The following is a 17,536-nucleotide window of genomic DNA, read 5'->3' as shown; positions in this document are numbered from 1 at the left end:
TTCTTTTTCTTTTTCGTTTTTTAAAATGAAGTTTCACTCTCCTTGCCCAGGCTGGGGTGCAATGGAGTGAACTCAGCCTACTGCAATCTGGGTCTCCCAGGCTCAAGCAATACTCTTGACTCAGCCTTCTGACTAGCTGGGATTATAGGCGCCTGCCACCATGCCCGGCTAATTTTTGTATTTTTAGTAGAGATGGGATTTCACCATGTTGGCCAGGCTGGTCTCGACCTCCTGACCTCAGGTGATCCGCCCACCTTGGCCTCCCAAAGTGTTGGGATTACAGGCATGAGCCACCGTGCCTGGCTGTCTCTATCGTTTTTTATACTTTATTAAGGTATAATTTACAAATAAAAGTTATATATATTTATGGCATAAAAAGTGATATTTTGATACATGTATACATTACAAATTGATTAAATCAAGCTACTTAACATATTCATCACCTCACATACTTTTTTTTTTGTAGTGAGAGCATTTAAGATTTGGTCTCTTAGCAATTTTATGTATTAAAAACTTTATTATTAACTATAGTCAGCATGTTATATATTATATATTCATAATTTATGTAATTGTAACTTTATATACTTTGACCAACATTTTGCCATCCCCCACACCCAGCCACTGTCAACCAGCATTCTACTCTCTGCTTCTATAAATTCAGGTTTTTTAGTTTCTACATGTAAGTGAGATCATGCAGTACACATCTTTCTATTCCTGGCTTATTTTACTTAACAGTGTTCTCCATGTTCATCCATGTTGTGTAAATGAGAACATTTTATTATTTTTATGGCTAAATAGTATTTCATTTTGTATATAACCACACTTACACATCCATTCATCTGATGATGGACACAGGTTAATTTCGTATCTTGTTTATTGTGAATAATGCCGCCATGCACAAGAGAGAGCAGCCATCTCTTTGACATACTGATTTCATTTTGGGGGCTATATACCTATATACCTGCACGTGGCATTGCTGGACAATAGAGTAATTCTATTTTTAATTTTTTGAAGAGCCTCCATTCTATATTCCATAATGGTTGTACTAATTTACATTCTCACCAATATGGTACAAGGGTTCTCTTTTCTCCACATCTTCCTCAATACATGTTATGTTTTGTATAATAGCTAGTCTAACAGATATCTCACTGTTGTTTTAATTTGCATTTCTCTGATAATTAGTGATGTTGAACTTTTTTTTTTCATATATCAGTTGGCCATTTTTATGTCTTTTCATTATTAAGTTCTTATAAGATGTATAGTTTGCAAGTATTTTCTCCAATTTTTAGGTTGTTTCTGCATTCTATTGATTTATTTGCTATGCATTTAACATTCAGTTTGATGAATCTCTTTTGTCTATAATTGCTTTTGTTGCCTATGTTTTTGGGTTCATGTACAACAAAATACTGTCCAGACCAATGTCAAGAAAATATTCTCATAGTAGTTTGACAATTTCAGGTCTTATGTTTAAGTCATGAATTTATTGTTTTAATTTTTTGCATATGGAGTGAAATCAGGTTCTAATTTCATTCTCTCGCATGTGGATATCTTGTTTTCCAAAACCATTTATTGAGGAGACTATTTTTTTTCCTGTGTCTATTCTTGGCAAGTTTGTTGAAGATTAATTGACTATACATGTGAAGATTTATTCTTAGGCTTTCTGTTTTGTTTCATTTTTCTCTATTCCTGTTATTAATGCCAGTACCATCTGTTTTGATTAGCATGGTTTTGCAGTAAATTTTGAGATAAAGAAGTGTGATGAAAGTGTGATGCCAGCACTTTTGCTCTTTTTTGCCCAAGATTGCTTTGACTTTTTGGCATCTTCTTTGGATTTTACAAATTTTAGATTTTTTTTCTATTTCTGTAAAAATTGTTACTGTAATTTTAATAAGGATCGCATTGATATGTATATTTCTTTGGGTAGTATGAGCATTTTAATAATATTAATTATTTCAATCCATGAACATGGGATATCTTTTCATTTATATGTCTTGTCTTCAATTTCTTCCATACATGCTTTATAATTTTCAGTGTATAGGTCTTTCACCTTCTTGGTTATATTTATTCCTAAGTGTCTTTTTAAAATGTCATTATAAATGAGACTCTTTTCTTGATTTTTTAATCAGATAATGTATAGAAACACAATGATTTTTGTACATTGATTATGTATCCTGCTACTTTACTTAATTAGTTTATTAGTTCTAACAGTTTTTCATTTAAATGGTATTTATTATCTTTCAGTTTCCAGGTGCTGTTCTCAGTCCAGGAATACAATGACGAATAAGATAAAGGCCCTTATTTCAGAGCTGACACACACTATATGTAATGTATCAAAAATGGTTCTTGCTATATTTCTGTTTATTTGTTTTTATTTGCAAGAATATAGATAGCATCTGCTTTGATATAAAACTTTTATGTGTCTTACATAGTTGATTTATAAATATTCTATCTATAAATACAAAACAATAAATTACTAGTAACAGTTGGCTTAGGAAAACTTTTAATCATGTCCTACATTTTACAACTTGTAATTTCTACCAAATGTTTGTATTTTTATTAGTCTTATTAAATATAATAAATATTTGCCTGACTTAACATATTTTAATAGAATTCTTCATATGTTTTGCAGAAAGCTAATTATGGTTTTCCATGTCATTTTTCTTTCATATATACAGTATTATTTAAAATAAATTTTTATAAAATAAGCCAAGTGGTTTTTATTGTAATGTATATGTTACATTAAGAAATAATATACATTCTCTAATGCCATTTTATATGCTATCTTCTAAGCACTAAGTTTATATTTACCAGGAAAAGGTTCAATTTGGTGACTTAAGTAATTTCTTTTCTATTCCTTATTTAGAGTTGGCAGTAGTGTAGGCGTATGTCTGGGCCATTCGCCCAACTATGCCAGTGGTTCCCTTTCATTTTCTTTTCCTGATTCAGCATCAAGCATGAGTTACATATGGTCACCAATCTTCTAGACAAAAAATAGCTAAAGAAGAATAAATTTTTCCACTACATTACTCATCTGGGACTCCTCTCTGTGGTCAGTACCTGTATGGAAAAAGAATTAAAAAAGTGTTTTCACTGATAACAGTCCTTCAAACATATTATTTTTTCAAAAATCATCAAACCACAAAGATAGTTCCAGTCAGACATCCAGATGTTTACTCTGAGTCAGACAGTAGCTATCAAACACTGTGGTAAGGGATTCCCTAAGTAGGTAACCAAGTTTCTGTACACAACAAAGGCTCTCAGACATGGATTTGAGTAACTAAGTTTTATTTAGTTTGCTGACTTTTAAGTTTCATTCCATGACTTTTTTGACTACTCTGTACAAAATTTGGAGCTATTTTTTATAATAAATACAATGTGGAATAGAGCGAGTTCCCACAATGAGGTAGTTCATAGATGCATCAGATGTGCTTAAGAAACTATAAAAATAGCTAAACACCTAGACACATTATAATTAGCATCATCAGGTATCACTGGAACAATTTAGAGGATAAGGGTATCACATATGTTTGAAAATATCAGGAAGTCTTCACAAAATTGATTCTACACTTTATGAGACTGAAGAATTTCAACACAGAGAAAGAGGGTGACTTTTTAGGGAGAAGCAATGTTATGAGCTTGCATTAGACTTTTGTGACCATAGGACATTATTAGGATTAAATCATGAAAACTATGCAGAGCTTTAATTTTGGATGCTGATTAGGGCAATTTTTATTTAATTTGGTAGCCTTTTTTTAGTATAATTACATTTTCTAAGTATGATCTAGAAAATTTAATCTGAAGTCTTGAATAGAATGAAATAACATCAGGTAAGAATAAAGAAATGAAACCAACGAGGAGATAATGAGACCAATGAAGAGATAAGAGACCAATGAGGATGCAATACAAAGTACCAAAAAAAAAAAAAAAAGAGAGTGAGAGAAAAGAAAGGAAAGGAGAAATGTGTTGACAAAGTAGAAATTATACTGCCTAACTGGCTAAGAAATACATTTGACAAATTATGCTAAAAATTTCTGTTATTTTGAATTGGGACTTGTATATTGCAGATGTTTTTATTAGATTGAGAGGTAGCGTAGTAGACTTGGCTTTCAGCCTACTAAGTTTGTAGTTCTATGAGTCCTTCTGGGCAGTTTATCTAGTAGGCATTTAAAATTAGAGAACTGAAAGCCTCTAATTTTGTTATGCAAAATTGTCGTCTCTTGCCTATGGTACCACGAAACAGAAAAGGATAATTTTCTTTTGTAACACAGCTTGGACCCCACTGCTATGGGGCTGTGCGCAGGGTCACCAAAACCTGTTCTGTTCTTCCAGAAACTGCAGATAAAGGGAACCCAGAAAACTGTCAAGCTGGCAAAAGCATACTAATTCTTTAGCAGCCAGACTACTGGTCTCCCTCTCTCTGCCTCAACCAGTTGACTGAATGATAAAAATCACTGTTTGTCTTCTCTGCAAGATTCTGATTAATGGGAAAAATGATTTGTGAGACTAGTATTAGGCTCTAGTAAGTCTGATGTACTTTGTGCTATAAATTTGTCTTGTGTTATTCTGTCATAAAGAGGGTTACCATAGGATATGATGCAGGCCTGGGACTCCTATAACCTCGTGTTCAAGCTGACCTTGCAGATTGGTCAATTAAAAAACATAGCTGCATTTCCCTCGGGCAAAAAACTGGATATGGTTTCCCTCTTGTCTTGTCTTGTATTCGCAAGAGCTTGACTTTATGACCATGTGGGGATACTCTCTCTTGGTGTCTGCCATCCAGAGGGTGGGAAGTTTCAGTTTCATATTAGGTTACGGGTCTGAAAGGACCAAGAGTCGATGAGATGCATTAGCACATTCTTCATCCCAAATCTGTTAAGCCCTCTGGTGAGTTCTGTTTTAAAATGTCCCATACTATGGGGTTTTTGCCATCTTTTGCTATATTAAGCCCCTTTCTGAGGGTGAATTTTTGGGGATCGTGAGGATGCCTCCTCTATGATCTCTCCAGAAACACCTCTTCCGTAGTTGATAAGAACCTGGAACATCACCATCTGAATTTTAAAAGGGCTTTTGGATTGAGTTACTATTTGAACTAAGTACACCACTGAAAGAAAAATATTTTATAGCTATTTTATTCTCAACAATTGAATAAAAAAGTTTAAACTTAGAAAATGACATATAATAATGTCATGGCTAGCCTTAGAAAATTCTCTTGGGCAGTTAAAATTCTTTGCAAGCTTTAAAATGGCTGTTCTAGACTTCTTTTCAGAAAAGTTCTGGCAACTGCCCAATGCTGTATGTTGGTTGCTAAGGCTTTGCCCTTTCATGATGGTGGCCTGGGTTCATATCTCTGGGTTCATGGACAGCTTCTGATCTTCAGTCTTGCACCATCTCATCTTACAGTGGTTCCCTCCTTCAGTAGATTCAGGATTTGACGTAAATTGGATCCTTGACTTTTGGGGATCTGTTCTGCCTTCCACCTATCCCTCCCCATTAGGCCTAGAAACTGCATGCTCTCCTGGTGCTGCTCCTTACAAGATTCCACCCTAAAGCCAGTAATGCAATTAAGAAACTTACATCTAAGAAAATCACCACAGGTAAGGATGTCCTTATTTTGGCCATGTGAACTTCTACTCATACCATTTTCCCTGAGTTTGGGTAAAACATTAATTATCTGTCTTGTTTCACTTAAGAGTTACCACTTTAGAAATGCAAATTTAGAGTTGTCTAGCTGACATCTGTTTAGGACAGGGAACAGGTAATCAAGAGACTAGTGGCCTAAAATGAGGAAGAGAAACTTAAAAACTTGCAAATGAAGAATCTTATAACTCTACCAGATCTGCTTTTTCTGTTCATTTACATAGGCCATGTGAGTGATGTTTCACAACCAAAATTATATTAAAAAGTTCCAATTAATTGGCTTAAAGAAAAATTAGCACTTAAACATTTTCTCAAAAAATAGAAATTTTAACCCAAATGCATTTTAGTTCACATAACCTTAGTAAACTTCAAAATATACTTTTTAACATTAGTAAAATAAAATTAAAACCTTTTCATAACTTAGACATGATTTAAAGTATACAGCTCAGTTACTGTCTTTTCTAGACATTTTAAGGACATAAATTCCTTATATGACATTTTTTGATAACTGTTTAACTTGTCTGTTTTATAGCCGTTAGATTCTAGGAAACACCTGGGTACCTATAGAGTTAGCCATGTCCCTTGGCTGTGCTGGGAAAAGTCAGACATGGTCAGCAGTTCTATTTTTGTCCTGCATTCTGCAATCTAATAGATTTAAAAAAAGTTATTTACTTGGTTGATGGGTGGAGCAAGATGTCAGACAGAAGGCTCCACAGATTGTCCCTCCATCAAGGACACTAATTTAACAACTATCTATACAAATAAGCACATTCATAAGAAACACAAATCAGGTAGGCACTCACAGTACCTGGTTTTAACTTCATATTGCTGAAATAGGTACTGTAGAGGAAAGCAAAACAGTCTTGAATAGTCAATGCCACTCCTTTCCCATCCCCCTGGCAGGGGTGCTGTGGTGATGAGAGCGTTTCTGTTCCTTGTGTTGAGGGAGAGCCAACAATTGTGATGCAATCAACCCAGTGTTGCCCTCATTATAGCAGAAAGCAAAACTAGACCAAACTCAGTCTCACCCACGAAGGGTGCATTTAAACCAGTCATAGCCAGAGAAGAATCACAAATCTCGGTGGTTGGAAATTAGGTTCCTATACTCCTCGCTACCACAGGATAAAGTACTCTGGGGTGGCAAATTAATCTGAAACATAGTTGAAGCCACTAGAACTGCAATGCCTAGGCAAGTTTTAGTTCCGAGCTGTGCCCAGGTACTACACTGAGGACCGTGGGTGAGATGCTGAGACTTGCTGGACTCAGGTGAGAGCCAGCATGTTCCCAGCTGTGGTGGCTATGGGGCAATACTCTTTCTGATTTAAAATAATAGAGAAAAAAGTAAAGGAGCCTTGTCTTGCACCTTAGGTACAAGCTCAGCCACAGTGGGGGTAGAGCACCACGGAGGCTCCCGGTAACCCAAATTCTAGGACTTGACTCTTGGATAGAATTTCTGGACCTACCCTGGGCTGACCTACCCTCACCTGAAAGGTGAGTACCAGGCCGGTCAACGTTCACTAGAAGCTGACTAAAGAGCCTGTGAGCCTTAAGGGAACATTGGTAATAATCTGGTAGTACCCCCCAATGGACTAAGGTGGCAGTGATTACAAGATAAGGTACCTCTGCCTTTGGAATGGGAAGGGAAGAGTGGGAAGGACTCTGTCTTGTGATTTGAGTGCCAGCTTAGTTGCAGCAGAATAGAACCCTAGGTGGACACGTAAAGTTTTTGATGGTAGGCCTTGGCTCCTGGACAGCACTTCTGGACCTACCCCAGGCCTGATGGAACTTACCACCACCCAAAGGGAAGGAAATAGACCTAGGCTGGCTTTGCCACCTGCTGGCTATAGCCCAGCCCTCTTCCAGGGCTTTGAGCAAACATAGTTTGTAGCCAGGAATTGGTTAGAGCAGGCCTTGGATGAGATCCAGCTCTGTATTGGATTCAGGTCTGACACACCACAGTCCTAGGTGCCCTAGGGGTGGTGGACACAGGGCTGTTTGTGTCACTCCAACCCCAGTTTCAGATGGCTCAGAATAGAAGTACAGATTTTGTTTGGGAAAAAGTAAGGGAAGAGTACAACAGTCTCTGCCTGATAATCCAGAGAATTCTTCCAGAACTTGTCCAAGACTATCAAAGTCATATCTCTACAAGACTGAAAGAATTACAGCACTACTGGCCTTGGGGTCCCCCTTAAGCAGATAAAGCTTAGATCACAACTTTCAAGTTCTTTCAAATATCTGGAAAGCCTTCCAAAGAAGGATGGGTAGAAACAAGCCCAGACTACAAGAACTATAATAAATATCTAACTTTTCAATGCCCACACATAGATGAACATCTACAAGTATCAAGATGATCCAGAAAAACATGACCTCACCATAGGAACTAAATGAGGCACCAGAAACCAGTCCTGAAGAAATAGAGATATGTGACTTTTCACACACAGAATTCGAAATAGCTTTGTTAAGGAAGCTAAAAGAAATTCAAGATAACACAGAGAATGAATTCAGAAGTCTATCTGATAAATTTGACAGAGATTAAAATAATTAAAAATAATTAAGCAGAAATTCTGGAGTTCAAAAATGCAATTGTCATACTGAAGAATGCATCAGAGACTTTTAATAGCAGAATTGATCAAGCAGAAGAAAAAATTAGTGATCTTGAAAGCAGGCTATTTGAAAATAGACAGTCAGAGGAGACAAAAGAAAAAATATACAAGAGTATTGGCTCTAAAGAGGAGATAGAGAAAGAGATAGGAGTAGAAATATTATTTAAAGAAATAATATCAGAGAACTTCACAAACCTAGAGAAAGATATCAATATACAAGTACAAAAAGGCTATAAAACACCAAGACGATTTATCCTAAAGAAGACTACTTCAAGGCATCTAATAATCAAACTCCCCTAAAGTCAATTAAAAAAAAAGACAATTCTTAAAGCAACAAAAGAATAGAAGCAAATAACATAAAACAGAGATCCAATATGTCTGGTAGCACACTTTTCAGTGGAAAATTTATAGGCCAGGAGAGTGGAGGAACACATATTAAAGTGCTGAAGGGGGAAGAAATCCCTTTTACCGTAAAAGAATATATCTGGTTAAAATAAACTTCAAGCATGAAGGAGGAAAAAAAGACCTTCCAAGACTAACAAAAGCTGAGGAATCTAATCAACACCAGACATGTCTTTCAAGAAATGCCAAAAGGAGTACTTAAATCAGAAAGAAAATGATGTTAATGATCAATGAGGTACAAAACTCACTGGTAATAATAAGTACACAAAAATACATAGAATATTATAACACTATAACTGTGGTGTGAAAACTATTCTTCAGTGGAAAGACAAAATGATGAACCAATCAAAAATAATAACTACAACAACTTTTCAAGACATATCCAGTACAACAATGTATAAATATTAGCAAGAGGTTAAAAAGCAAGGAAATGAAGTTAAGGCATACAGTCATTATTAGTTTTTCTTGTTCCTTGTTTGTTTCTTTGTTTATGCAAACATTGTTAAGTTGTTATCAGCTTAAAATAATGACTTATAAAATAGCATTGCCACATGGTAATCTCAAATGAAAGAAGATACAAAAGATACCTGAAAACAAAAGGAAGAGAATAAGTCAATCACTTTACTAAAGGAAGACAGAAAAAAAAAGAGAAAGAGAGAGAGAAATGACCACAAAACAACCAGAAAACAAATAACACATGTCAGGAGTAAGTCTTTACTTAGCAACAATAACATTGATTGTAAATGAACTAAACTTTCCAATAGAAAGACATACAGTGGCTGAATGGATGAAAAAAGCAAAACCCATTGATCTGTTGCCTACATGAAACACACTTTACCTATAATGGCACACATAGAGTGAAAATAAAGGGATGACAAAAAGAATTGTATGCCAATGGAAACCAAAAAAGAGCAAGAGTAGCTACACTTATATCAAACAAAATAGATTTTAAGACAAAAACTATAAGAAGAAACAAACAAGTAAGATCTGATAAAGCTAGAATATATAAAAATTTTAAAATATATAAGCTCCAATAGTCTTTAACATCTAACTTTCAGCATTGAAAAAATCTTCCTGACACAAAATCAACAAAGAAATATTGGACTTAATCTGTATTATAGAACAAACAGATATAACAGATATTTATAGAACATTCTATCCAGTACTTGCAGAATACACATTTTCTTCAGCACATGGATTATTCTCACAGAATGGAAGAAAATATTTACAAACTACCCATCTAACAAGGGGTTAATTACGAAAATATATAAGGAGCTGAAACAGCTCTGTAAGAAAAAAATCTAATAATCTGATTAAAAATGGGCAAATATTTGAATACACATTTCTGAAAAGAAGATATACAAATGACAAATAGAATTATGATTAGGTGTTTAACATAATTTATCATCAGAGAAAAGCCAATCAAAACTATAATGAGATATCATCTCACCATGATTAAAATAGCTTATACCCCAAAGACAGGCAAGAACAAATACTGGTGAGGATGTGTCTTCCTTTTAGTAAAGTGATTGACTGATTTTCTTCTTTTTGTTTTTAGGTATACAAGGAAACCCTTGTACACTGTTGTTGGGAATGTAAATTAGTTTAACACCATGCAGAATAGTTTGAGGGTTCCTCAAAAAGCTAAAATACAGAGTTACCATATATACCAACAATCCCACTGCTAGGTATATACCCAAATAAAATCAATTTATTGAAGAAATCTTTGCACTCCTGTGTTTGTTGTAGCTCTGTTCACACTAGCCAAGATTTGGAAGCAACCTAACTTTCTATCAACAGATCAATGGATAAAGAAAATATGGTATTTATACACAATTGAGCACTATTAAGACATAAAAAAAAAATGAGGTCCTGCCATTTGCAATAACACAAATGGAACTGTATGTCATTATGTTAAGCAAAATAAGCCAGGCACAGAAGACAAAGTTCACATGTTGTCAATTATTTGTGGGATCTAAAAACCAAAACAATTGAACTCATTAATATAGAGAGTAGAAAGATGGTTATCAGAGTTTGGGAGGAGTAGTGGGGAAATGAGGGGCAGCTGGGGATAGTTAATGGAAGCAAAATATAGTTACAATGAATGAATAAGACCTAGTATTTGATAGCACAACAGGGCGACTGCAATTAGTAATAATGTGTTAATTTTGAAATAATTAAAAGAGTATAATTGGATTGTTTTTAACACAAAGATAAATTCTTGAGGGGATAGATACACCATTTTCCATGATATGATTATTACACATTGTATATCTGTATCAAAACATCTCATGTACCCATAGAAGATACATTTAAAAAATAAAGAAATTGCTTATCAGTTTTTCACTAAAAATAAAAGTTTGTTAAGTGTTAACATTGTAACATAAGTAATTTGGACTGCTGAAGGAAGAGTTTTACATTCAAGGCATATAAGGAAAGTAGAATGCGTTCTTAGCGAAAGGTTATAAGGCATTTAAATATGTTTATATGTTTTTTGTTAAAGGAAAAGTAGTTTTGTCTATATTAGAGGGGCTTTATTGTATTGTACTGTGTTAAAAAGAATGATAAAACAAAACTGAATATTCATGCAAGTTGTAAAATATTCATAAGAGGTTGATTTATAAAGGATTTTCTATGTGTGAAGTAAATTTGGTCAAATTTAAATAGGATTATTCAATATTCAAAATTATTCCATTTATTTTTCAATGAATTATACATTAAAGCACACCAATGCAGGGCTAGCATCTGGGATCATATTTCACAATAACAAGATTTTCTTGCAGCATTGATTTGCTCTATAATATAGAATTACAAAAGTTAGAGATTTATGAATATCTCACTTTATGGTCAAACTGATTAAAACTAGATTTATTTACAAAATTTTCTTAAAGGTAACTTTAGCATGAATGATACACTAATGCAAAAGTCAAATTTGGTTTTCTTTTTTAAACTTTTTTTTGGAATATTGAGACATTTTGAAAGTTTGTCTGTCTTTTGAGCAAACTGCAGGAAAAAGTGAAAAAATAGGGAAGATGGAAGAAGCAGATTCAGTTGGCCTCAACTCATCTTTACTGGGTCTTGTTGTTTGGAAAGCTGAGTCTCCTTTCTATCAACAAGTAAAGATATTTTTCACATTTGAAATCTTTGAGCTATAACTTCTGCTAAATTAATAATTTGTGATCCTGTTCTGTGATATCCAGGGTTTTAAATCTTTGATATTTGACAAAGCTTTCAAAATCGCAATTTAAAGTTATAAACTAAGTCCTTTTGACCTCATTTACCTTTTAGATACTAAGTTCCCAAGAGCCTGAAAGAGACATTTGGCTTATTTGGCATGTTACAGTCACAAGGAAGCATTATCAGGTATAAAATGGTGTTTGTCTTTCTTTGGGTTGCCTTTGTATAAGTGTGTCCTTGGTGTGTATTTCAGAATTGTGTGAGACTTCTATAATTCTGATATGACAGTGTATACTATTAGTAAAAATTGATTGTCATGTTAAATTTTTGCATGCCACACAAATGACCCAATTTCTCTGTTAATTTTGTCTTTAACTGTAGTTATTCTAAGACTTGTGTCACCCACAATTATTTTACTTTGATTCTTTTCAAAAGGTGCTTTTAAAATCAACTATAAGACTCTGTTGGGTGCTGTTAAATGCAGGTTCCCAAAAAATTTGGAAATAGTGTCATTGAAATAAATAAAGAAAACTTTCCAGGACTCTCATGGAGAGCCCAATATAAAGTAAAACAGAAGTTAATTGCATGAACTGACAATAGAAGATTGCAATACTCTTGTCATGATGTTTTGCTTAAAACATTGCTAATAATTTTTGTTTTGTATTTCAGAGTCAAGAAAACTTCTTTTGAGCCATTTACAACATCTAATAGTTGAGTAAAGTATACTACCGTGAGCAAAATTAGAACATATTTATATGTCTCTACATGATTTCTCCAGAATTTTGAAACAAATTGTGAGTATTCTTACTTTATGACAATATAGTTATTTGCGTAAGTTTAATAAGAATCTGTTTTCTTTTGAAACACAACAAAATTGGAGGCACTAGTTATTTTAACAAGGCTTCGAATCAAATGACATGTTTTCAGACTGCTTTAAGAAATTGAAGTTGACCTAAAAAGCTGATAAAAGCCTTTTGGAAAAACTGTCCTCATATCTTGTTCTGTACAGAGTTTCTAACCCTGTGAAAAATCTCACTTTCTGGTAGGCCCAGGAACCCCAAGTTATTTTTGGACTTCAAGAAGAGAGAAATTCACTCAATTTATACAGGTATTCGCAGGCACAAATAAATCCTTGGCTGTGTTCAAGAGGCTTTTAAAAGACTTAATTTGAGATTCCTTATGAAAAACTTCCAGCAAAGCCATTTAAAAAAAAAAAAAAAAAAAAAAAAAAAAGCCTATCTGGCTAAAAATTAGGTCAACTGTGATAAGACTAAAGCTTATTTTTCAAATAAATTGGTCCTACTCTGATGTGTCTTTGGCAGAAATGTAGAGAGAAAAACTATGTTTCACAAAAACTGTAGTACACTTACTAGATTGTGGCCCTGTTTATTGTTTTTGAGTCTCTCTGATGACCCAATATTTGATGGGTTCTCAGAGTTATTTACCTGGCTCTCTCAAGGCCTCTGTATGGATTCCTGAAGCTAGGGCTTTCACTCCTTGTGATAGGGCTTACTAAAACTGTGGATAAAAGTGCCTGAAGTGGCTACATTGCCTGGGTATATACCCTGGGGTTCATTGTCTCACGCCAGGAAAATTTAGGACTTGGACGCACAGTAGGAGTTTAGGAATGGAGGTTTAATAGGCAGAAGAGAAACAGCTCTCTTCATATAGAGAAAGGGAAAGGGATCTCTGAGCAGAAAGGACAAGCTGGCAGTGGATGTGTTGGAATTTATTGTCCAGTTTGAGGAGGCAATGTCTGATTTATGTAAAACTCACAGATTGATTTGATCAGATATGACACATAGTGCGTGAGGAAGGCTGGTGGCCTCACCCTAACCTTATTATGCAAATGTATTCTTCTTGGCTGGCACCATCTTGTCTGCTCCTTACTGTACATGTGGCTGGCAGAGAAAGGAAAATGGAGCCACCATCTTGAACATGTCTAGCCCCTAGTTCCTGCTGGCATTCACCCGTACAAGCTCCCAGCTTGCTTGTCTGTGTCTGAAGTTTGGTTTTACAGGCTGCTCTTTGTTAGAAAATAATTTGGGGCTGCTTTTCATTAAAAAGAAAAGCCTTACCAAGGACTTCTGTACCCCCACTATCTGCCTAAGTGATTTCTTCTTAATTCCTATATCAGCACTAATGTTTCTGCTATGTGGATGTTGAAATTTAAAGCAGACACCAGTGAATATACACAGACAACTGCAAGATGATTTTTCCTTTTACCCTGAGAGCAACCCTTACCACAACTATGCACCCTGTCAGCAGGAAGAAGTTAGAGTATTTGCCAGTCTTTCTCATCTCCATTGCTCACACCTCAGAACTGAGTCAATGTGAAGCCCAAGTTGGGTGCTTAAATAACCTTTACAGAAATAATAACAGAGTGAAAAATCTAAAGTGACTGACTGCATCTTGCTTCTAGCTTCAAAGGTTGGCTGTCTTCACTCATTCCTTGGCATAAGGCAAAACTAACCATGGAGAAATTTAGTTTATAATTTAGCTTTGAAATAAGGGTGATAATAGGCCTTCTTGAAACTGATCCCTTCCTTGTTCAGTGACGGAAATCACCTTTGTAAAACTAATGACAGGCCACAAGATTAGGATCATTGACGGGTCCTGAATTCTGCTAAAATGTAGGCATTGTTTCTATAATCCTTTGCTGTTCAGAAGTCATGTGTCCAGAGGTGATAAGATTTATGACATTCCCAATTGCTCCTACAGATAGCGTCACTATTGTAGAGCCTAAGATTGTTCTTTGGATGTTTTTGACTACTTTTGAATTCTCAGGACTGACTGACCCCACCCAGACTCATGACTCATGGTTCAACTGGTTTTGTGGTCTCCCTCCCTAAAGGCAGCCTCAGTATATTAAGACCCTTTTCCCTGCCCCTATGATTGCATCCCCAACCAATCAGCAGCACCCATTTCCTAGTACCCTACCTACTAAGCAATGCATCAGAAACCCAAAGCTTCAAGTATTCAGGGAGATTGATTTGAGTAATAAATTTATCTCTTGCATGGCTAATCTTGTGTTAAACACTTTCTTCAATACACTGATAATAATAAAAAAAATTGTTGGAGATCAGGAAATAACTACATTGCAAGGTAATTTATTGTAAATTATAGCTTGGAGTATTAATGTTTTAGCAGACTATTTCCTCTCAAAAGAGATTGGAATCCTTTTATACAAGTAGAACCTGAGTGACATTTTTCTTAATTAGAGATAGATACACACCTAAGTATTTTATGCCATTTGAAATGTTATTGTTTTCTAACATGCTTTTATTAAGATAAAGAACCATATTAATAAAAAAATTTAGGTATATTACTACTTACCTGGTTTGATTTGCACAGACTTTTTTGGTAATAATTTCTCTTAAACTAGGTTGTGAGTACCTAGAGCAGAGGCACTGTGATGTGTTCATCTATATAATTCAGGAACTATGCACTTAAAATTGAATTAGCCCCAAAGGGAGCTGAATTAGCCCCACATGTAAGTCCTCAAGTATCCTAGATTCATTATTATTTTGAATGAGGGAGCACTTCAGATGACTTAGCCTGACAAGTGATCATCAGATAACGAGTCATCAAGTATGCTATGCTGACATTAATGGAGCTTCACAAATTGATTTTATTTCTATTTCCTGCTTGTTATTGCTAGAAATGGAATTCTTATGGGAAAAAAATTCATTTCTTTGCTATGCTTGGCTCATTACAGCAAAAGTCTCAGTCCTTTTATTCAATAAACAAATATTTATGACTACAATTTATGTTCCAGGCACTGTTCTAAATGCTTGGTATATGTCATTGCAGGAATCACTGATCGCTTTCCTTATACAATTCACATTTAAGAAGGAGTGGGGAGGCAGTCAACTGAAAATGCATGAAATGGTTAATATGCCAAAAGAAGAAAAGTGGTAAAGGAAAAAACAGAGCAAGGCAAGAAATATCTGGAGTAAGAAAAGTAGGAGGGCTTCACATTGCATTTTATGGAGTTGGTCATTGAGGTGGTGATATCTGAGCAAATAAATGAATTAATCTCAGAAAAAAATCCTTTTATGTATGGAGCAGTCAGTGCAAAGGCTCAAAGTTGAAGGCACATCTAGTATTTATCAATGATGAGGAGTCCAAAAGCTGGAGCAGTCAAAGTAAGAGGGAGAGTATTGTGAGATGAGGTTACAAAAATAGTAAAGGGGTCAATTCAAGCACTGTCTGGTCATTATAAAGACCTATTTTTGCTCTGAATAAAAATGAGAGCCAGGGCAGGGTTCTCTTCAAATCTTCTATGTTTTTATAGCCTCTATCTTTATTTCCCCTATTAAAAATACAAGTACATCAAAATATCCCATTTTTGTCTATTTCCCTGCAGTCTTAAAAGTTTTGCTTTAAATGTTTTATTAGGTGAATATAAGTTAAGAAATGTCATAAATCCATGGTGAATCTGATGTTTTAAAATCATTATATAGAAGCTACTACTAATAAAGCTGTTTTTGTACAAAAAGATTATTTTGTCTGAGAGTAATGTATCACTACTAGAATGCTTTTTGGCTACTATTTGTCTGATGGGTTTCATTTTTTTTTCATTTCATTACTTTCTACTTTTCTTTAGCTTATGGATATATTTTAGAGAAGCAGCATACAACTTGATGATAATTTTGCTTGTTTCCTTGTTTGCTTTTTCCTTTTCCAATTCTATCCGATATTCTTTACATTTTCACTGACCTGTATTTTATTCTTTTTACATTTGTAGTTATTGTGCTTTCAACACCTTCTGTATTTTTATGTTCTTTCATTATTTTTTGTCTCATTTTATGAATTGATTACATTGTTTTTAGATTTATTTTATTGATTATATATATTAATTTGAGAAGTATAAACATTTGAAAATTTACTGTGCACATTTAACTGGATATTAAATTAAATAATACCTTATTTGTTACTGGATAAACATAAGAATCTTAGGAAATTCCACTCTGATTATTTTAAGTGCCAATATTGTCCAGTAGTTTATGTATCTTCTTTTTACAAAGAGTAAAACCAAACAAAAACATCATTATTATAAGGATTACTTTTATATATTATCTATTAAGTTGTATTTATTTCCCCAGAGGGAGTGTTACAGCACTCTTTCAGCTCTGCCATCTGCAGACAGCTTAAGTATTAACACCTCAGTGGGCCCTCTATCATTTTGCATGAGGTGGCTGCTTTCCATCAGTGTGGGCAAAGGGTAAGTGTGACAGCCTTTTGTATTCACACTCGTAGCACCTGAGCTCTTGTATGGCTTCCAGGAGAAATGGTGTCCCACAAGCAAATTGAAGCATGGTAAATGCAGGCAATTTTATTGCCAATGTAGGTGGCTCTCAGTGGGAAGGGGAGCTGAAAAGAGGATGGGGCAGGAAGGTAATCTTCCCGTGCAGTTCGGGCAGGGGACCCACTGCATTCCACTCCTCATTGGAAGAAATATATATATGTGTGTGTGTGTGTGTGTGTATATATGTGTGTTTGTGTGTGTGTGTAGTATATATAATGTATAATTATAAGTATATATAATTATATAATATGTAATGTATATTTCTCTATATAATATAAAATTATATTACATGTATATTTCTTTTTTCATTTTTTCTTGGTATTTCAGTTGAAAGTTTTTCTTGACCTGGCTTCACGTTCACTTCAGCTGTGTCACATTTACAGATGAATCCTTTGAAGTCATACAT

At 34.7% G+C, this 17,536-nt stretch overlaps 1 long non-coding RNA gene across 1 annotated transcript in view; it reads left to right on the top strand.

The window, feature by feature from the left end:
- The window catches only part of LOC112621307, a 69,986-nt gene extending 67,281 nt beyond the window's left edge, over window positions 1–2,705 (top strand). The window contains exon 4 of the long non-coding RNA XR_003118700.1: window positions 2,242–2,705. This is a non-coding gene — a long non-coding RNA (uncharacterized LOC112621307). The remainder of the gene's footprint in view (window positions 1–2,241) is intronic.
- The last annotated feature ends 14,831 nt before the right edge of the window (window positions 2,706–17,536 follow it).

Source organism: Theropithecus gelada, chromosome 3, assembly GCF_003255815.1.
Source record: "Theropithecus gelada isolate Dixy chromosome 3, Tgel_1.0, whole genome shotgun sequence".
Taxonomy (NCBI): domain Eukaryota; kingdom Metazoa; phylum Chordata; class Mammalia; order Primates; family Cercopithecidae; genus Theropithecus; species Theropithecus gelada.
The sequence above is the reverse complement of the archived record's forward strand: the minus strand, read 5'-3'. Positions and strand labels throughout refer to the sequence as shown.